This window comes from Dendrobates tinctorius, unplaced genomic scaffold (genome assembly GCF_039654945.1).
Source record: "Dendrobates tinctorius isolate UK_male_01 unplaced genomic scaffold, ASM3965494v1 ptg000117l, whole genome shotgun sequence".
NCBI lineage: Eukaryota > Metazoa > Chordata > Amphibia > Anura > Dendrobatidae > Dendrobates > Dendrobates tinctorius.
The window spans coordinates 8,530,599-8,538,152 of NW_027361785.1; the positions used below are offsets into that span (position 1 = coordinate 8,530,599).

At 45.6% G+C, this 7,554-nt stretch overlaps 1 protein-coding gene across 2 annotated transcripts in view; it reads right to left on the reverse strand.

The window, feature by feature from the left end:
- LOC141101421 (transmembrane gamma-carboxyglutamic acid protein 1-like) overlaps positions 1-7,007 on the reverse strand; it is a 52,844-nt gene extending 45,837 nt beyond the window's left edge. Inside the window, exon 1 of one of the 2 annotated variants that reach the window (XM_073590511.1) lies at positions 6,771-7,007. The gene's annotated coding sequence lies outside the window, so the exon portion shown is untranslated. Of the gene's footprint in view, positions 1-4,239; positions 4,298-6,770 lie in introns of those variants that run through there. The other variant, XM_073590512.1, reaches the window with a different exon arrangement.
- Positions 7,008-7,554: the final 547 nt, after the last annotated feature.

Sequence of the window (7,554 nt, forward strand, 5' to 3'; positions counted from 1 at the left end):
TGCACCTGCCTGTGGACTCACAATGGGTCTAAGGATGTCATCTCAGTACCTAATGGCAGCCAGGGTACCCCTAGCTAGCACATGGAGGGCTGTGCAGCACTGCAAAGAAATGCCTCCCTACACCCACTGCCAAACTGGTCATTCTAAAGGATGTTGCAGGCAGCAGAAAGTTCTCCACAGTGACTCCAGACTTGTCTTATGTACTCAGTGTAAACTTGCTATCATCCGTGAAGAGCACAGAGCCCAATGTTGAATCTGCCAATCTTTGTGTTCTCTGGCAAATACCAATCACCATGCACGGTGTGGGGCTGTAAGCACAAATCCCACTTGTGGACGCTAGGCCCTCATATCAACCTCATGGAATCTGTTTCTGTCAGTTTGAGCAGACACATGGATGTTAGTGGCCTACTGGAGGTCCTTTTGCAGGGCTCTGGTACTGTTCCTCCATGCATAAAGGAGGAGGTAGCGGTCTTGCCGCTGGGTTGCTGCCATTACACCACATCTTCTGGTGTAATGGCCTGTCTCCTGGTATCTGTTCCACGCTCTCAACACTATAGTGACAGACACAGCTACCCTTCTTTACCACAGCTTGTGTTGATGTGCCATCCTGGATGAGCTGCACTACCTGAGAAACTTCTGTGGGTTGTAGCCTCATGCAACTGTACCTCTAGGGGTGAGAGCAAAGACAAAATGCAAAAGTGACCAAAACAAAAATTATGAGAACAGAGAAATGGTCTGTGGTCACTCCTTTATAGGGGGTTGTATTGATAATGGCCTATAATTTCTACCCGTTTGTTCCATTTGCACAACAGCAGCAGAACTTGATTCACAATCAGAGTTGCTTCATAACTGAACAGGTTGATTTCACAGAAGTGTGAATGACTTGGAGTCAAACAACACAAAGGAAGTGTTCTTTCTTCTGAGTAGTGTATATAGTCACATACATATATTATGTAAATACTTTTATGGCAAAATTTATATATATATATATATATATATATATATATATATATACACTCACTGGCCACTTTATTAGGTACACCTGTCCAACTGTGTGTTAAGACTTAATTTCTAATCAGCCAATCACATGGCGGCAACTCAGTGCATTTAGGCATGTAGACATGGTCAAGACAATCTCCTGCAGTTCAAACCGAGCATCAGTATGGGGAAGAAAGGTGATTTGAGTGCCTTTGAACGTGGCATGATTGTTGGTGCCAGAAGGGCTGGTCTGAGTATTTCAGAAACTGCTGATCTACTGGGATTTTCACGCACAACCATCTCTAGGGTTTACAGAGAATGGTCCGAAAAAGAAAAAAAATCCAGTGAGCGGCAGTTCTGTGGCCGGAAATGCCTTGTTGATGCCAGAGGTCAGAGGAGAATGGGCATACTGGTTCGAGCTGATAGAAAGGCAACAGTGACTCAAATTGCCACCCGTTACAACCAAGGTAGGCAGAAGAGCATCTCTGAACGCACAGTGCATCGAACTTTGAGGCAGATGGGCTACAGCAGCAGAAGACCACACTGGGTACCACTCCTCTCAGCTAAGAACAGGAAACTGAGGCTACAATTTGCACAAGCTCATCGAAATTGGACAGTAGAAGATTGGAAAAACCTTGCCTGGTCTGATGAGTCTCGATTTCTGCTGCGACATTCGGATGGTAGGGTCAGAATTTGGCGTAAACAACATGAAAGCATGGATCCATCCAGCCTTGTATCAATGGTTCAGGCTGGTGGTGGTGGTGTCATGGTGTGGGGAATTTTTTCTTGGCACTCTTTGGGCCCCTTGGTACCAATTGAGCATCGTTGCAACGCCACAGCCTACCTGAGTATTGTTGCTGACCATGTCCATCCCTTTATGACCACAATGTACCCAACATCTGATGGCTACTTTCAGCAGGATAATGCGCCATGTCATAAAGCTCGAATCATCTCAGATTGGTTTCTTGAACATGACAATGAGTTCACTGTACTCAAATGGCCTCCTCAGTCACCAGATCTCAATCCAATAGAGCATCTTTGGGATGTGGTGGAACGGGAGATTCGCATCAGGGATGTGCAGCCGACAAATCTGCGCCAACTGTGTGATGCCATCATGTCAATATGGTCCAAAATCTCTGAGGAATGCTTCCAGCACCTTGTTGAATCTCTGCCACGAAGAATTGAGGCAGTTCTGAAGGCAAAAGGGGGTCCAACCCGTTACTAGCATGGTGTACCTAATAAAGTGGCCAGTGAGTGTATATACACACATACACACACACACACACACACATATATACACACTCACCATATTTTTCGGACTATTAAGACACACCTAGGTTTTAGAGGAGGAAATTAGGAAAAAAAATTGAAGCAAAAAATGTGGTAAATTCTGTGCTTAATATCCCCTATCCTGGTATATATGATCCCCTCATCCCCATCCTGATACATATTCACGAATATTCATTTCTCTTAAGTATCGGCACACGTGACCACAGGCAGCAGCAGGAAGGCTCCAGCTGACACTGTGCTCATTAGACTGCAATGAATACTCACTGCTTTGCACGCTCACAGTCCAGGCGTGCAGCGCATAGAGTAATTCGGCATACCAGGATGACATCGAAGAGAAATGAATATTCATTGCCCTCCACGCCCTTGGGCATGGAAAGCAGTGAATATTCATTTCTCTTTAGCAGCGGGCACAGGGGTTAGCCGCAGCAGCCGGCTCCTGCCTCTGTGCCCTGCTGCTCCACCGATACCACTCTCCCACCTCCCCACCATAGCCAGAGCCGGTACATCCGGACTATAAGACGCACCCCCCAATTTTGGAGGAAAAAAGTGCGTCTTATAGTCTGAAAAATACGGTACATTCCAGGAGCAAATTTTTTTTGTTAGCCAATAAATTTGCAAACTTTCAGAACATCAGGCAGGTTTACAGATGGATGGCAGAGAGAAGAGCACATCTAAAAGAGGTTATGTGCATAGAGTGATGCATCACCCCATGCCCAAATGTCTTGTTACTGGTTTCAATACCAAAACCAGTTTTTGTTGACGCAGGACAAAACTAGAGACAGGTACCCTTTAAATGCTGCAGCCTGCCTCGGTCACTCATTCGTAAACTTGCCTAATTAAACAGCCTCTGTGCAAAAAAGGTTTGCCGATATAGTTTTTCTGATTAGCCAATAATAAGATCACTTCTATGATGTGTTTGTTTTTTGCCCATAAAAGTATTTACATAGATAAAGTTTGGCTAGATCAATACTACAAGTGAATATAAGAAACTTTGGAACATATCTAATCTGAGAACTGTGCTTTTTTTCTCCATTTTTTTTGCCTGGCCCCTGCCTTTTGAACTTACCATTCACTGACAAGACCAACCGTCAGCACAATAAGGTGACAGGTTACACAACATAGTTAAAGGGAACCTGTCAACTGTTTTGGCCGCTATAAGATGCGCCCACCGCCTTTCAGGGCTTACCTAGAGCATGGGTGTCGCAGGTCCTGTGCATCCCATCTTCTTGCGCAGGCGTAGTTATCTGCCCTGTTGAGGGCAGACCAAAGTACTGCAGTGCACAGGCGCTGGGAAATGTCAGAGAGGCCCAGTGCCTGCGCAAAGTACGCCAGCGCAGAAGCGCGTTGCCGGGGAGCCATGAAGCAAGCAGGAGGACAGCCTTGCAAGAAGATGGGAGGCGCTGGACCCGGACCTGCGACAACCCATCGGACCGCAGCGGACCCCCCCCCCCCGGGTGAGTATAATAAAACTCATCTTTCAGGTCGGATTGGGGGCTTATCTACAGCAATATAGAGTGCTGTAGATAAGCCCTGAAAGGCAGAGGCTGTATCTTACAGTATATAGGCCAAAACAGGTGACAGGTGCACTTTAAGTCAATGGAGTTAGAAGAGCCAGACAAGCACACAAACATTTCATGCTCCAATATTCTATCATGTATATTAGATTGTGGAAGAGCTGGAGTCACATTCTCACTGCTCAGTACTGTTGCAGTTTCCTCCATGACCCTCCTGCTCGTGCTCTACCTAATGAAAGAAGATCAGGAATCATCGATTTGTGTGTGTTTAGTTGAAGGGAAACATCATAGCAGCTTGTCTACATCAAACAGCTCAGAGTCAATTACAATTTAGAAAGCCTGCAGATGGGAAACTATAGAAAAATACAGGATACAAGTCAGATGACCTAAAATAATGCTAATTCTAGCCTACACACAAGACAGCTTTTTCTGAAAAGTTACTAGAATGTATAGTTACCCTTTAAGTTCAGTTGAATAGTGCGGAGTCTGGATCTTGCTGCTGTAACCCAGACGATATACATTATGCTGCCATCTGAACATGACCTAAATATATGGTGATCACATAGTAATGCAATCCGAAAATAACAACACTGCCATTCCTAAGGCTGTGAGCACACCTACTATTTGTCATCAGTTTCGTTTTGTTCTTCAGGAACGGATGACAAGTTATTAAAAAACTGATGGGGCATTTGACCTTACTCTAAAGCTTACCATTAGCTAGCTCACTGAATACAATGTATGAATGCATTTTAGTTTCTTAATATTCAATTTTACACTGTGTTTAAAGTGAAGATAGACCACAACGCCATAATCCATTTGTGATGGACTCCATTTTTTCAATAAAATGGCAGTGTGTCTTAGGCTGTGTTCACACACAGCGTTTTTTCTAGCGTTTTTCCCACGGATTTACCAAAAAATCCGCTCAAAAAAAGCTTCCTATTCATTTTAATGCATTTTGCACTTTTTGTGCATATTGATGCGTTTTTTACCGCAAAAAAAATGCTTTGCAGTAAAAAACGCAGCATGCTCATTAATTTCGCGGTAAATTCCGCATTTCTGGCTATTTTCTGTGTGTCTGGGGACGCGCGGCAAAAACGCACGTTTTCTGGGAAGAAGTCCTGTTTTTATGCAGAAATTTTCTGCATACGTGTCCACATAGCCTTAGGGATATGAGATCTCAATCTGCGCTGCCTCAAGCGGCCATTTTCCTGAAGCCCACCACAGGTTATTCAATGGGAAGGAGGACTCCGCTCAGAGCTGACATCTTAGGAGAGCCCAGAGCTTGCAGTGCCAGGACACCATCTCCTTCCGACCCGGGGGCCTGCTGCATTGCCCCACTCCTTCTGAAGCAGCGACCATGCCTCCTGCGACACCACTCCGCCGCCGCTGATCCCCAGTAAGCAAGCTTTGCATTATAAGACGCACCCCCCCCCCCATTTTCCTCCCAAATTTGGGAGGAGTAAAATCGTATCTTATAATCCGAAAAATATGGTAGGGCCTTTTTAGTGGCTTTAGTATTTGCCCTTTAATCTCTATATATTTTGTGTCACTAAGTTATTTTTTTTTTTTTTTTAAGTTTTTTTTCCCCCTCTACAACTTTACTAATCCTGATGTTTTACACAGATTCATGAAACGTGACTTCAACCAAATGTTGCTTTTTTTTTTTTTTTTTTTTTTGGTGTTACCAGCTGAAGCTAAGTTTTTGGAGGAGTTTCAATTTACTATATTTTCAATTTGTGCCGCGCGGCCTCCGGAGGCCCACGGCTTCAGGAAACCGTTGATGTGCTCGGCTCTGCTTGGCGTGGACACCGGGCTGCAGCGGACACATTTATGCTGAGGAAGGGACCCTGCTCCATGCTCTGCCTTACCGCCGACGCCGGACCCCAGGACAGCAGCATAGCCCCACTTCTGCCGTCGGCTTCCTGAGGAAGGGACCATGCCACCTGTGACCCCGCTGTACCACCGCCTGCCCTCAGGTAAGATACCTTAAATCCGGACAAAAAGACGGACCCCCATCTTATAAAAATCTTTTTTCTGCTATTTTCCACCCCAAAAGTTGGGGTGCGTCTTATGGTCCGGTGCGTCTTATAGTCCGAAAAATAGGGTAGTGCAACCTTTTAAAGCACTGCTTTAGTGTTTTCATTTTTTGCAGTGCTGAAGTGGTGCAACTAATGAAGTTTGCTGCCCCTAGTCTTAAAACTTACCAGGCACAGTCGTCATCTGTTATCCGAGCCACACGGGTTGTCTTCAGCAGATAGTGGATTGATCCAGCAAGTCACAATTTGTGGGATATCTGAAAGTCACATCTCAATATACGTCTACGAGAGCCAGAACAGGCAATCAGACTTATATTGAGAGTCTGTGACCGTGACCTCTGACTTCCGGTCAGTCAAATTGTGGATCAGTCCTGGAGTGGTGCCGATAATGGATTAATACAGCGGTTGATAAGTATAATACTAGGACCAGGCAACTTACATTAGTAGCACCACTACAGGGCTCAAATAAAAATAATTTCTAGTGAGGTGGTTTTAAATGATTTGCCAATTTGATGCAGAAAAGTTGCAAAAAAAAAAAACAATTAAAGACAAACATAAAAGAGCCACACGCTCGTCGCCTAACTGGTTTTTAATGCATAAATGATTCGTACATCAGATCTCCATTAAGGATGGAGGCAGCCGAGGCCCCGGGATGACACGGTCCCCTCCCCGCGGAGTCACCGGCCATGAGTAACAGCACTCGGGATATTTACATCCACTTCCCATGGGGCTTTGCGTCATACATGATGTATATATGCTATATACACACTTACATCTATCACTCATTTTATATATATATATATATATATATATATATATATATATATATATACCTTCAAAGAAGAGCCCACCCTATGTTTACACCAGCACAGCCTCGCCATCATATGTCCCATACATGCAGCTGCACTAAGAGCCCGCAGCCGCCTCGCTGCCCTCCCCGGGAGCAGAATACCTGTGCGCGGCCCGGCCTGAGACCTAGCGGATCCGCTCCCCTCCGGTCTGTGCTCCGCCGGCCGCTGCCGCTATTCCCCCAGGAGGCAAACACTGGACTGGGACGAGGCTGCTGAGAGCAGGCATGACGTCACGGGAGCACGCGGTGAAGGAAGGGGCGGAGCCTGCTGCCGGGCGCATAGAGAGCGGGCTGACGGGGTCGGGACAGGAGTGCAGCTCTGAGGGTCATAGTTCTGCCAGTGACGAGCCGGCGCGCGTGTGGAGGCATATGAATGGATGAGCACTCGTTCAATTTCCAAATAATGAGGCAGGAGATAGAAATATCTGTAGGGGGCGCACTGGAGTAATTGATTCTTGTGCAGTTAGTGGCACAACTAGAAGGGGCTTTTGTTGTATCGGTTCTCATTTTGTATTGGAAGCCCAGAGGCAATGAAGGACAGTGACTAAGTTGTCCGGGAGTTTTAGGTCCTATGATCCTCAGCATTAGGCTAAGTGCACACGTTGCTGAAAATTTCTGCTCAAAAACCCGAAACCCTTCCCAGAAACCGCACCTATTTTTTCGCGGCGTTTTTTGGCGTTTTTTTCCGCAGCGGTTTCAAACTGCATGGAAGAAGCCAAAATTTTTCCGCAAAATTAATGAGCATGCTGCGGTTTGTACCGCGATGCGGTTTCTTTGTGGTAAAAAACGCAGCAATGTGCACAAAAAGTGCAAAATGCATAGAAGTGACTGGGACGCTTATTTTTAGCGGTTTTATAGTGAAAACCGCGGTAAAAACCGCTAAAAA